The following is a 12,469-nucleotide window of genomic DNA, read 5'->3' as shown; positions in this document are numbered from 1 at the left end:
TTCTCTAGTGGTTTGTGGTAACTTGCGCTGGTGTGCTGGTTGGTAGTGGTGGTAAGAAGCTCTGCCTTTATTTTGAAGGTGGCACCAAATGGAACTTTTGCCAGAGAGGATATTAGATGTGAAGGCGTGGAAGAAACCAAGGGTGACCTTTATAATTTTTATCTGAGCAACGAGACGAAGAGTGGTTTTGAGGCAAAACGCTAGCCTTTAGGTGAATCCTGTTAAGAAGTTGAGAAACCTGTAAGGTATCTGAGTGGAGGAGTCAAAGACAGCAGTCTAGTGTAGGACTGGAATTCATGAGAGAGGTTTGTGCTAAAGATAAAAATTTTGGAGTCATTGGCATATAAATGGGATTTAAAGTTGTAAGATAGTATGAGATCACTTAGGACGAGAAGAGAGAAGATGAACGACTGGAGAGTGGCTCCCGGAGGCACTCCAACATTCACAGGTTGGAGGAAAAAATACAGGCAAGGAGATAGGTGATACAAGCCGGGCAAGGTGTCCTGGTGGTCAGATAGAGACGGTGTTTCACATCCTGCTGAGAGGTTGACTCAAGGGAGTACAGAGAGTTGATTATTGCGTTTGATAAGATTTGGCAAGAGTAGTTCCAGTTCAGTGATGGAAACAAAAAAACCTTTCAAGGATTAATCACAAGGAGAACTGGAGATAAGAAAGTGAAGGCAAAAATGATAGTCAACCTCTTAAGGAATTTTTGCTCTAAAAGTAGTGTGAACACAGGCCCCGAATTGCTCAGGAAGACCTGGTTTATATGCCCGGTATCCCAGCATAATTATTATCTGTACTTCTTTTACTGTCAAAAATCTGAGAGAGGATGTGGCATATTGAACCTGATAAGTAGTATTCTAATCAGTGTAATAATTTGATCGTTATGCTGTAGGGACTTTAAATTCTGGTAATATGAAGAATTCCAAAAGAACAAAGCAACTGTGCCCCAGTTAAGTTATTTTTGTTGTATATTTCCCATATCTGAACATGACTTGCTCATTGTACTGTTACAAGTACAGTAAGACTTTGGTTGCGAGCATAATTCATTCCCGAAACATGCTTGTAATCCAAAGCACTTGTATATCAAAGCGAATTTCCCCATTATAAATAATGGAAACTCAGATGATCCATTCCACAACCCAAAAATATTCATATAAAAATGGTTACAGTACTGTGATATAATGAAAAATAATAAAGAAAATTAGAAATATAAAGAAAAATAAGTTAACCTGCACTTCCCTTTAAAAACCTTTGTGGCTGCTCTGAAGGAGACAAGAGAGGAGGATTATTGTGCAGGACGACTTTCACGTCACTAACAGAATCACTAACAGAATATCTGTTCGCTCAGTGGAATCTTTTTCTTTTCATGCACCTTTAACAAGGAACCTATCCAATGACACTTACTTTTGCCTCCTTTTGAGGATATTGTGGAAATGTGACACTGCATTGTCCTTAAACAGATTCACTGCTCTCACTGCTACAGCCTTATTCCGGTGGTGCTTTTCTACAAAATAATGCCCTCTTTCCCACATGTTACACATCTCCCTAATCTCATTTGAAGTGAGGGCTTCCTCCGCCTTTTTTTCCTCCTCCTCTGCAGATGAGATGCAGACATAGACTTCTTATAAAATCTTAGAGTTTCAGCTACTCGTATACCTTGTTCATACTTCTCGATGATTTCCTTTTTCCACCGTGATCACTTCCTTCTTCTTACAGCCTTTCTTTTCAACCTTTTTCTGCATGGGGGCCATTGTATACTCTCTCATGAATGTTGACTACAGTACAGTATTAATAAACTTTTGTCATATACTGATTTAATGTAACTGGCAATAAGACAGCAGAGGAAAGGGTCTATATCTGCAGGCGTCCTGACCTAGAATGAAGCCAAGCATTCCTAAGCTTCCTCTTGTGTAAAGCAAAGGACTGTCCATAGGTGCTTTGAAGTGACAAAAAATACACTAGTGCCTTATGGGCACCTTCCAACATTCTGAAAAATCACTGATTTCTGCCAAACACCGCAGCCTGAGACTGAGCATCCGAGCATGGGCGATGATCCCACAACCCCACCATATCCATCTCACAGCAAGAGAGAGAGAGAGAGAGAGAGAGAGAGAGAGAGAGAAACCATTGGCTCAGTTGTGATCATGTGACATTCGGTGTCACATACTACTTGCATTGCAAGACATTGCTCGTTGATCAAGTTAAAATTTATTGGAAATGTTTGCTCGTTTTGCAGAACACTCACAGAACAAGTTACTCACAATCCACAGTTTTACTGTACATATATTTTTACTACAACTTTCCTAGGAAATCCACAGGTTAATAAAGATTATATTCATTTTTTTCTTTTGTAAACTTCTTTAGTATAACACGAACACAGAGACACAGAGGAGTGCATAATCATAAGTATCCGCAGCTTGATGAGTTTTCACAAAGTGAGTGCACTCAGTAAACAGCATACACCTTAGTAAGCAGTGTATGACCAATACCCAGGAGCCTCCCTCATGACTCCTTCTAGATACTATCCGCCTTTCCAAGGATACTCACTCTCTTATGACTTCTTTTTGTTGTTTACTTTTTACTTTGAAATAACTGTAAACACAAATGTTGCAAAAATAATGCAGACCTTCCTATGAGCCCTTCACCAACGTTCTCTTGATGGTAAAATCTTACACAACCAGAGTGCATTATCGAAACTAGGAAATTGCTATTACCACACTATTAACTAGGATTTCTCCAGTTTTTCCATACATGCATTTATGCACGTATGTAGCTCTTTGTAATTTTATCATATGTGAAGATCTGTATGACCACCAGCAAAGTCAAGATCCAAACTTGCCCCATCATCCCACAAAGAGATATATTTGAGCAGCTCTTTACCCAGCCCTCCTCTTTCCTGTACCCTGGCAACCTCTAATTGGTTCTTCACCTCTGTAACTTTTGAAATTGAATTATATAGTGCCTGTTATTATTTTGAGATTGCCTCCTTAAATAAATTCAGCATAAAGATTTTGAGGTCATTCCATGTTGTCGCATATATCAACAGTATGGTCTTTTTATAGCTTAGTAGTATTCACTTTACTGGAGGTGCCACACTTTTTTGAATGTATTCATCTGCTGAAGGCCATTTGAATCATTCCCAGATTTGAGCTATCACAAATAAAACTACTATTAACATTTGCATATAAGTTTTTCTGTAGACATAATTTTCATTTCTCTAAGATAAATGCCATGGATTTGTGATTACTGGGTTATATGGGAAGTGCATTTTAGAGTCGAGAGTTAAGAATTCCTGAAAATTTTTAAAGGAAACTGCCAAACTGTTCCCAGAGTAGCTGTCACTTTGCGTTCCCATAAACAGTATAGGAAAGATCCAGTTTTTCCGTATCCTCACCAACATTTGGTATAGCCAGTATTTTTTAGTCATTCTCCTTGTGTGCAAGTATCCCTTCATGGTTTTCATCTGCACTTTCCAAGTAGCTAATGATGTTAAATACATTTTTGTCCCTTATTTACCATAGGTATATCCTGTTTGATGAACTGTTCAAGTCTTTTACTCATTTTTAATTGGAATGTTTGTTTTCACACTGCTGAGTTTAGAGAGTTCTTTGTTTGTTCTGGATACAAGTCCTTTGTTGGATATGTAATCTGCAAATATTTTATCCTAGTCTGTGTCTGGGTTTTTGTTTTCTTAACAGAAAATTCTGACTTCTAACACCATAAATACAGTTTTGCTCACGTTTGAACTTTATATAAATAAAATCTTACAGTGCATATTCTCTGAGTCTAGCTTCTTTGACTCAACATCGTGTTTGCATGATTCATCGTGTTGGTATGTGTAACAATGGTTTATCATGCTAGGTAGCATTTCATTGTGTAAATTGGCAGCAATTTATCATTTTTACTTTTTATATACATTTGACTTACTCTAATTAGGGCTGTTACTTAATGCTTCCATGAGTATTCTTGAACACGTATTTTGATAAACGTATACACACATTTTTGTTGGGTGTACTTAGGGGCAAAATTTCTATGGCATTGTAGTATGCAAAAGTTCAACTTTAATACGTAATGACAAATAGTTTCCCAGAGTGGTTATATAAGTTTACGCTCCTGTCAACAGCGTGTGAGACTTCCAGTTACTTCACATCCTTGCCATCACCTGATACTGCCTTTCTTTTTCATTTTAGTTCTGGTGGGTATGTATATTGCAGTGTGTTTTTTTATGATAGTAAAACATGCATAACATAACATTTATCCTCGTAACTATTTTTTTTTAATGTTTACTTATTCTTGAGAGAGAGAGAGAGCAGAGGAGGGGCAGAGATAGAGGGAGACACAGCATCTGAAGCAGGCTCCAGTCTCTGAGCTGTCAGCTCAGAGCTCTTCATGGGGTTGGACACTTAACCTACCGAGCCACCCTGGCACCCCCCCCTTAACTTTTTTTAAATGTACAATTCAGTGTATTAATATTACTGAACTCCACTGACATTATTTAATATAGTAGGGTTTGCATTTCTAATACTCTGTTAATGTAAGGAAGGTTACTGTTCTATAGAATGATTAAACAGTTATTTAATAATTTAGACATTCTCAAAACAAAACAAAACCTAATTTCGAGTCATTTATTTGACTCATCTGTATTAAGGTCTACTGAATGTCTTATATGGGATGCAAGGAGAGCTAAAACCTTCAAAGAATTTAAATCCCATAATAAGTCCAGTTTACATTATGATCATTGTAATAGTGTATATGTTATAACAGAACAATACTTAAGCTATAAAGTAGTCTTATAATTAGTCACCACTATATTTGAAGGTATCTACTAGGAAAATTATTCTTTCTATGCTTTAATTTTCAATGTTGGTTAAAAAGAAAATGTGAGAGCTATCGAGAGGGTGATTTGTTTCACTTATTTGTAAAAACCGTTGAGATAGTAATTCTTTAAGTGTAAATACTACTGAATAAATTGCTATGGAATATTATTCAAAGATTTTGTTTAAATTAATTTAACTTAAATTTTTCTTAAAATAAACCTTGAAGGTCATGTGACTTCAATTGCAGTACTAAACAATATCGGGACAGCTTGAGATATTGGTTATTTTAAGAATCTAATTTTACTGTTAAACGGTGATTTCACTGTAATTAAAATGTTTAAAATGCAAATATAAAATTAAAGTTATGCCTTTTTATAATCCTATGCATATTGGAAATAATGAGTCTTCAGAGGCAGTTGGAAGTGTTACCATCTGTTACGCTCAGATCTGATCTCTCATTTGCCAAGATAATGACTTTATTAAAATAGAAATCAACAGATTTAGGTAGCTGATAATTGTTTACAGAGAAAGGACTTTTTATGTCAGCTATGAGGCTGAATGAAACAAAAATTCTCATGTCTTTTGCAAACATGTATGCTTGTTCATATGCAGAACACTTTATGATTTTCTTTCTAAAGCCATATCGAACTCCTCCAGGATCAACAATGAAGGGTGGATTTCAGAGATTCAGAATCACAGGTCTTGACATATCTGTTGACCCTCTTCAACTAGAGACTGTTTGGGGTAAACTTTGGAGGATTTAGACTTAGTATTACAATGTGAGAGGCCAATTTGCCTTACAGCATATGTTAACGATAACTTTCCTGGCCATATCTTGACCAAGATCATAGATCTCTTCTACTTGTAAGAGTCTATGAGTTGGGTTTCTTTTCTTGTGAGCTTAGGTAAATGAGACAGAAAACATCTATTTCTTCTGTAGAGCTATTGTTTTCTTTTTATATTTAACGACCTCTATTTCCACTTAGAAAGTCTATGTGAAGGTAGATTTATCTTTTGTAAATCTTAATTGAAATGTAAGAGAGAGGGAGAAATGCCAGAAGCTGGCAGAACTTGGACTCTGTGTTATGTATAAAATACTCAGTTTATGTTTTTACATTTCATCAGTACAAATACAATATTATTTCTAAGAATATTTTTAAAGGAGCTGCTCAGTTTATTTTATATGTGAAAATTTTTTTAATGTTTATTTATTTTTGAGAGAGAGAAAGAGAGAGAGTATAAGAGTAAGCAGGGGGAGGGGTAAAGAGAGAGAGAGAGAGATAAATCAGAAGCAGGCTCCAGGCTCTGAGCTCTCTGCACAAAGCCTGATGTGGGGCTTGAACTCACGAGCTGTGAGATCGTGACCTGAGCTTAAATCGGACACTCAACTGACTGAGCCACCCAGGTGCCCCCGTATCTGAAATTTAATAACAATTCTTGTTCTCCAGAAACAGGACTAATCCAAAATGGCAGGCAGCTCAAAAATCATTTGTACTTCATCTTAGAAGGCAGTTTTAGATGTCTGTGACAATATGAATGCATCTAATGTAGTCTATTGTTTTTCTGAAAACAAAGTTATGAAAGCATAACAATAAGGACTCGATCCAGGAAAAGTTAAAAATCTATTTAGTTCTGAACCTCTGACCCATAACCTTATGCAGCCAAAGTCAATAACTTGGTCTTTTCTACAAATGCATGAGCTAGAACTTAAGAAAACATAAATGTGGGGCACCTGGTGGCTCAGTTGGTTAAGTGGTTGACTTCAGCTCAGGTCATGGTCTCACGGTTCACAAGTTCGAGCCCCGTGTCGGACTCTGTGCTGACAGCTCAGAGCCAGGAGCCTGCTTCAGATTGTGTCTCCTTCTTTCTCTCCCTCCCTTATGCCTACTCTTTCTTTCTCTCTCTTTCAAAAATAAATAAAACATAAAAAAAATTTAAACCAAACAAATATTATGGGACAATTTGCTGTATTGAGAATTTGGAGTCAAACCATTTAAGTTTTATTTAATATATATTAGCCAATCAGATTTCGAACTTAAATGTTTACTAAATTTTTCTGAGATCATTATACAGAGACCTTTCTGTCTTCCGAACTCCTCTAGCACCTATTCTTCATTTTGTTTTTTTACACATGCTCACCATCATATACGTAAAACCAAGGAAGAAAGTACAAATCAGCTGAATTCAAATTGATATCTATTCTGAGATAATTATTACCCACATTTTGATCACCACCCTGTGGCACTTCTCCATATCTACGTGTACGCACACAAAAATGTATAATTTAGAAGAAATAAATTATATGAACAGCTTGTGGCCCCTTTTTGTAATCCCTTCCTCTCAAGTGCCTACTATAAACAACCTGGTATCCAGAAATATTTAGAGAAAAGTTACAACTATAGTAGTGGTCTTTTGTCATCGTTTTGCAAAAATGAGATCATATCACTTAACGCGTGCTTAGTTTTCTGTTTGCTTTTCATACTTACCACGTTGCTCCCTCAATCTCTTTCATTGTTTTAGAGTGTTTTGGAGCATAGGATTATCATATTTTGTTCAGCTGTTGCATTGTTGATGGACATTCACTTCTTTTTTTTTTAAATTTTTTTCTATGTATTCATTTTTGAGAGAGGCAGAGACAGCATGAATTGGGGTGAGGCAGAGCACCGTCAGCGCAGAGCCCAACGTGGGGCTCGAACTCACAAAACCGTGACATCATGACCTGAGCCGAAACCAAGAGTCGGACGCTTAACCTACTGAGCCACCCAGGCACCCCACTCCCTTCTGTTGATTTTTTTGCTGCTTCAAGCAGATTATCCTGCATCAGTTATCCTTGTAATACATCCTTATGTGCCGTATTCCCCAGAGTGGAGTTGTTGAACAAATGCATGTGTTAACAGGTCTTACTAGATACTTCTTCGGAAGTAGGAAGTACTCTAACAGTTTGTATTTGCACCAATATTATTTGCCCTCAGGAGTCGTGACCCCGGTGTAAATGTGCCTGTATAGTGATTGGTAGTGTTGCCCCACTGCTACATTCCATTTGCATTTTCCTCCCTACTGACACAGCACAAGAACGTTCTGTTCATCTCCGTCACTTTCATTTGTTGCTCTGTGCGTAGCCTATTTATAGCCCTCACCCATTTTTCTGTCAAATGTTTTTTGTATTTTGGTTGCCTGTTTATATTATGATTCATCTGCAAATGGCTTTACCATGTATTGGTTTGGAATGGTGTTTGCTATCATTTTCGTGAAACAGACTTCATTATATTTAGGTAGATTGCTTTTGTTTTGATATAACTTAGAAGTTTTATTAGCAAAGACTCCTAAATTTTATCAAATTCTATTTCCTTACCTATACATACGATTCTTTCCCCCTCCCTGTAATCTTGTTATGTTTCAGATTGATAAGTTTCCTGAAATTGTCTTGAAAGTTTTAAAGTTTTCTTTTTTGAAAATTGAAATTTTCTTACATTCCTGGAACTACTTGATCACAGCATATAATTCTTTTGATATATTGCCAGATTCTCTTTGTATTTTCACAATTTTTCCTAGTTACTGTCTTTATCAGATACTGATTTTTAAGGTTTTCCTGATTTCACAAAATGAGCCATTATATCCTTGAGTCTAGAATAGTTTAATTAAAATTGAAGTTACCTTTTTATTTAAAAAAATTTTTTTTAATGTTTATTTTTTTGAGAGAGAGAGGCAGAGCGCAAGCCTGGGAGGACTAGAGAGAGAGGGAGACACAGAATCTGAAGCAGGCTCCGGGCTCTGAGCTGTCAGCCCAGAGCCTGATATAGAGCTTGACCTCATGAACCTCAAGATCATGACCAGCACGGAACTCGGCCATTTAGCTGACTGAGCCACCTCGGCGCCCCTTCTGTTCTTTTTAAAGTTTATAATTGAAATAAGGTGAAGGTTTTTTGACACTGGGGTCTTTTAAAATGGTTCATCTTCATTAAAATTCACAGACTCTTCTCAGGTAATTCGTCTGATCAAGATTATTGCCTGGAAGATTAAATTTTTTGGTAGGAAACTTCTATTTTCCTTTAGGTTTTCAAATTTTTGTAGTGACAGCAATTTAAAGCTGCTTAAGCACAAGTCCATTCTCATTTTCTTTCTGAGCACCAGAACTCCTGTGTTTGACACAGTTCTGCCCATAACAAAAGAGTGTATTTTCTAGCCACACTTGGAGTCAGCTATCCTTGCGGAACAAGTCTTTGAGATTTGGGAGAAGGCTGCTTAACTAAGAAGTGGTGGCTGGAGCTCTAGCAGCCACCCTTTTAAAAAAGGATTTGAAGGGCACCTGGGTGGGTCAGTCGGTTAAGCGTCCGGCTCTTGGTTTTCGGTTCAGGTCATGATCTAACAGTTTCTGGACTTGAGCCCCGGGTCCGGCTCAGCACTGACCGCGTGGAGCCTGCTTGGGATTCTTTCTCTCCCTCTCTCTCTGCCCCTCCCCTGCTTGCGCTCACTCTCGCTCTCTCTCTCTCTCTCTCTCTCAAAAGAAAGAAATAAACTGACAAAAAATACTTTTTAAATCAATAAAAATGATATGAGAGTGAAAGTAGAACACCAGGATAGTAGAGGAGAGTGCAGGTTGTAGATGACATTGCAGAGCTATCTTAGCAGCACTAGCCCATCTTCTCTGACACATTTTTTTTTCTTTTTCTTCTTCTTTTTCTTTTTCTTTTTTTTTGCTTGAGAGAAAAAGTAAGCTTCCATTTGGTTTAAAATGGTATTCTTTGGGGTGTTCTTTGATGTACAGTTGAACTTAGTCCCGGCTAATACAGTAGCCACAGATTTGCATTTAGTACAAGAATATCCCTTAATATCCAAATCTACTCAGGTCCTGAATTTGGATAATTAGAGTCCATAGAGGCAGTTCTGATAGCCAAGGATACCATGCTATCAGAATCTGCTTTTTTCTGAGTTTCTGAGATTTATCAGAAAGTTTATCCCAATTGATTTTTTTTTCCTGCATTTAGATTTAAAGGTTTAAAGAAATAATTGCTTGAAGAAATCATTGTGCCAACAGCTCAGAGCCTGGAGTCTGCTTCTGATTCTGTGTCTCCCTCTCTCTCTGCCCCTCCCCCACCTGTGCTCTGTCTCTATGTCTCAAAAATAAATAAACGTTAAAAAAAATTTTTTTAAAGTATTTTTTTCCTTCTATACCTGTGGAATAATCATTCCTTATATTACCTGTTATGCTTTCTTTTATCCCTTAATTAATCTGCAAGGGAGGTTATCGATTTTAGTAGTCTTCTAAAAGAATCAGTACTCTGATTTATCATTTCTCCATCGTTTTTTCTCTTTTCGTTTTGATTAATTTCTTTTATCTTTGTCCCTCTGCCTGGTTTATTATTTTTTAATTGTTCTTTGTTCCCTAATTCCTTTTATTTAAGTCTGAGTTTTCTCATGTTTTATTTTTGCCAGCACTGGATTTATGGCTATTAATTTTCTTGTAATTACAGTTTTAGCTCTGACCCATAGCTTCCTGTTTTCATTTGCTATCCATGTAATTTTCGGTAAGAGATTTGATTTCTTTGCTCCATGGAGAGTGTGCCAGTTATCCGAGTACTTTTACAGTCCTTTTTTATTTCTAATTTCACTGCACAGTGAACAGAGAATATAGGCTTTACATTTTGTATGTGTTTTGTATATTTGTTCAAATTGTATGGCGTGTAGCCAAATATGTAGTCCATTTTTATTTGTTTTGGGGACATAAGAAAAAATTAGGATTCTTTATTCAAGGGGTATATGAATAGATGGGATACGTGTATGTTTATGTACTTATATTCATTCATACATAAAGTACACACAAATGATTATATTATTCAGTTCATTTATGTCTTTATTTTAGTAGATCTGGCCAATTCTGGGAGAGATGTATTGAAAATTTCCACTTCACAAAAGGCATTTATTTTATTAAGTCTTGAATTTCTAATATTTTATATTATATGGTTAGCTTCTGTCTTACTTGAATATACAGATTTATATCTGTTTTATCTTCATAAATTGTGACTTAGGTTGTTACATAACTCTTCCCTATAATATTATAATCTGCTATCTTCTTTATTCATGATTTCCTTGTATTCCTTATTCTTTCCTTAGTTTTAATACTTGTTGTAAATAACATGTACATTTATTTTTAATTTTTTTTAATTAAGTCGGCTCCACGCCCAATGGGGGACTCGAATTCACGACCCTAACATCATGAGTCACTGCTCCACCATCTGAGCCAGCCAGGCACCCACATGTCCATTGATTTTTAAGGCCAATCTGACAGTCTTTCTTAATGAGAGGATTCAACTATTTGAAAATTTTAACCTATTTTTTTCTAATGTCTTATGATTATTGATTTTTCATGTTTTTCTCTATTTTTCCTTGTTAATTTGATCATGTTACCATTTATCGCTTTCTTTCTGCTTATTACTTTTTGGGTTTTCCTATACTTTTACATTCCAGTGATAGTTACCTTTCCTTTCTTGTCACTCACCATCTCATTGTCCTGCCATTACTTGAAGACAAAATACCCACAACTGCTCCCATTAAAATGCTTTATTCCTCTGCCCATAATCATCTTAAAGAATGCTTTTATTTTTCTGTTCTACGTTGTCCCAAGTAACATTTAGATTTTTTTTTAATGTTTATTTATTTGTGAAGGAGAGAGAGACAGAGTGTGAGCAGGGAGGGGCAGACAGAGAGGGAGACACAGAATCTGAAACAGGCTCCAGGCTCTGAGATGTCAGCACAGAGCCCAATGCAGGGCTCGAACCCACCAGCTGTGAGATCATGACCCAAGCCAAAGCCAGACACTTAACTGACTGAGCCACCCATGTGCCCCATGAAGTAACATTTAGAATGGTTTTTACTTCCCTGTGCCTCTGAGTTCCTACATTTTGCTGAGATAGTTAAGTATTTTTAATTCCACATTATACTTGGCAGTGTGTTTCTTCTTTTTCAAGAATCTGTAATAGTCTCTTCGTCAATATCTAGTTAGATTTAATCATATTTAATCAATTATAACAAAGTTCTTTTTTGATTAATTTTTTTCTTTTTCAGTTTTATTAAAATATAATAAACATACAGTACCATGTAAGTTTAAGGTGTACATGTATTGTGAAATGATTACCACAATAAGTTTAGTCAACCTCCATCATCTCATAAATACACAAAAGAAAAAGGAAAAACAGGAAAAATATTTTTAAAATCTATTTTTGAATAGATTTTGTTATTTAAGGCAGCTTTAGGTTCACAGCAAAACTGAGCGAAAAGTACAGCTTTTCATATCCCCCCGTCCTCACACATTTATAGACACTCCCATTATCAACAGCACCCCTCAGAGTGGTACACTTGTTACAACTAAAGAACTTACATTGGGGTGCCTGGTGGCTCAGTCGGTTGAGTGTCTGGCTTCAACTCAGGTCATGATCTCACAGTTCGTGAGTTTGAGCCCCACGTTGGGCTCTGTGCTGATGGCTCAGAGCCTGGAGCCTGCTTCCGATTCTGTGTCTCCCTCTCTCTCTGCGTTTCTCCTGCTCACACGCTGTCTCTCTCTCAAAGATAAATAAAGGTTAAAAAAAAAATTAAAAAAAAAAAAAAAGAACTTATGTTAACACATCATTATCATCCAGACCCATAGTTTA

General features: G+C 36.5%; 1 protein-coding gene across 2 annotated transcripts in view; it reads left to right on the top strand.

Moving 5' to 3' along the window:
• The window catches only part of SUPT3H (SPT3 homolog, SAGA and STAGA complex component), a 543,143-nt gene that overhangs the window by 323,431 nt on the left and 207,243 nt on the right, over positions 1-12,469 (top strand). The gene's annotated exons all lie outside the window — the stretch shown is intronic.

Source organism: Lynx canadensis, chromosome B2 (genome assembly GCF_007474595.2).
Source record: "Lynx canadensis isolate LIC74 chromosome B2, mLynCan4.pri.v2, whole genome shotgun sequence".
Taxonomy (NCBI): Eukaryota; Metazoa; Chordata; class Mammalia; order Carnivora; family Felidae; genus Lynx; species Lynx canadensis.
Note: the sequence above shows the minus strand (reverse complement) of the source record. Positions and strands in the feature narration are given on the sequence as shown.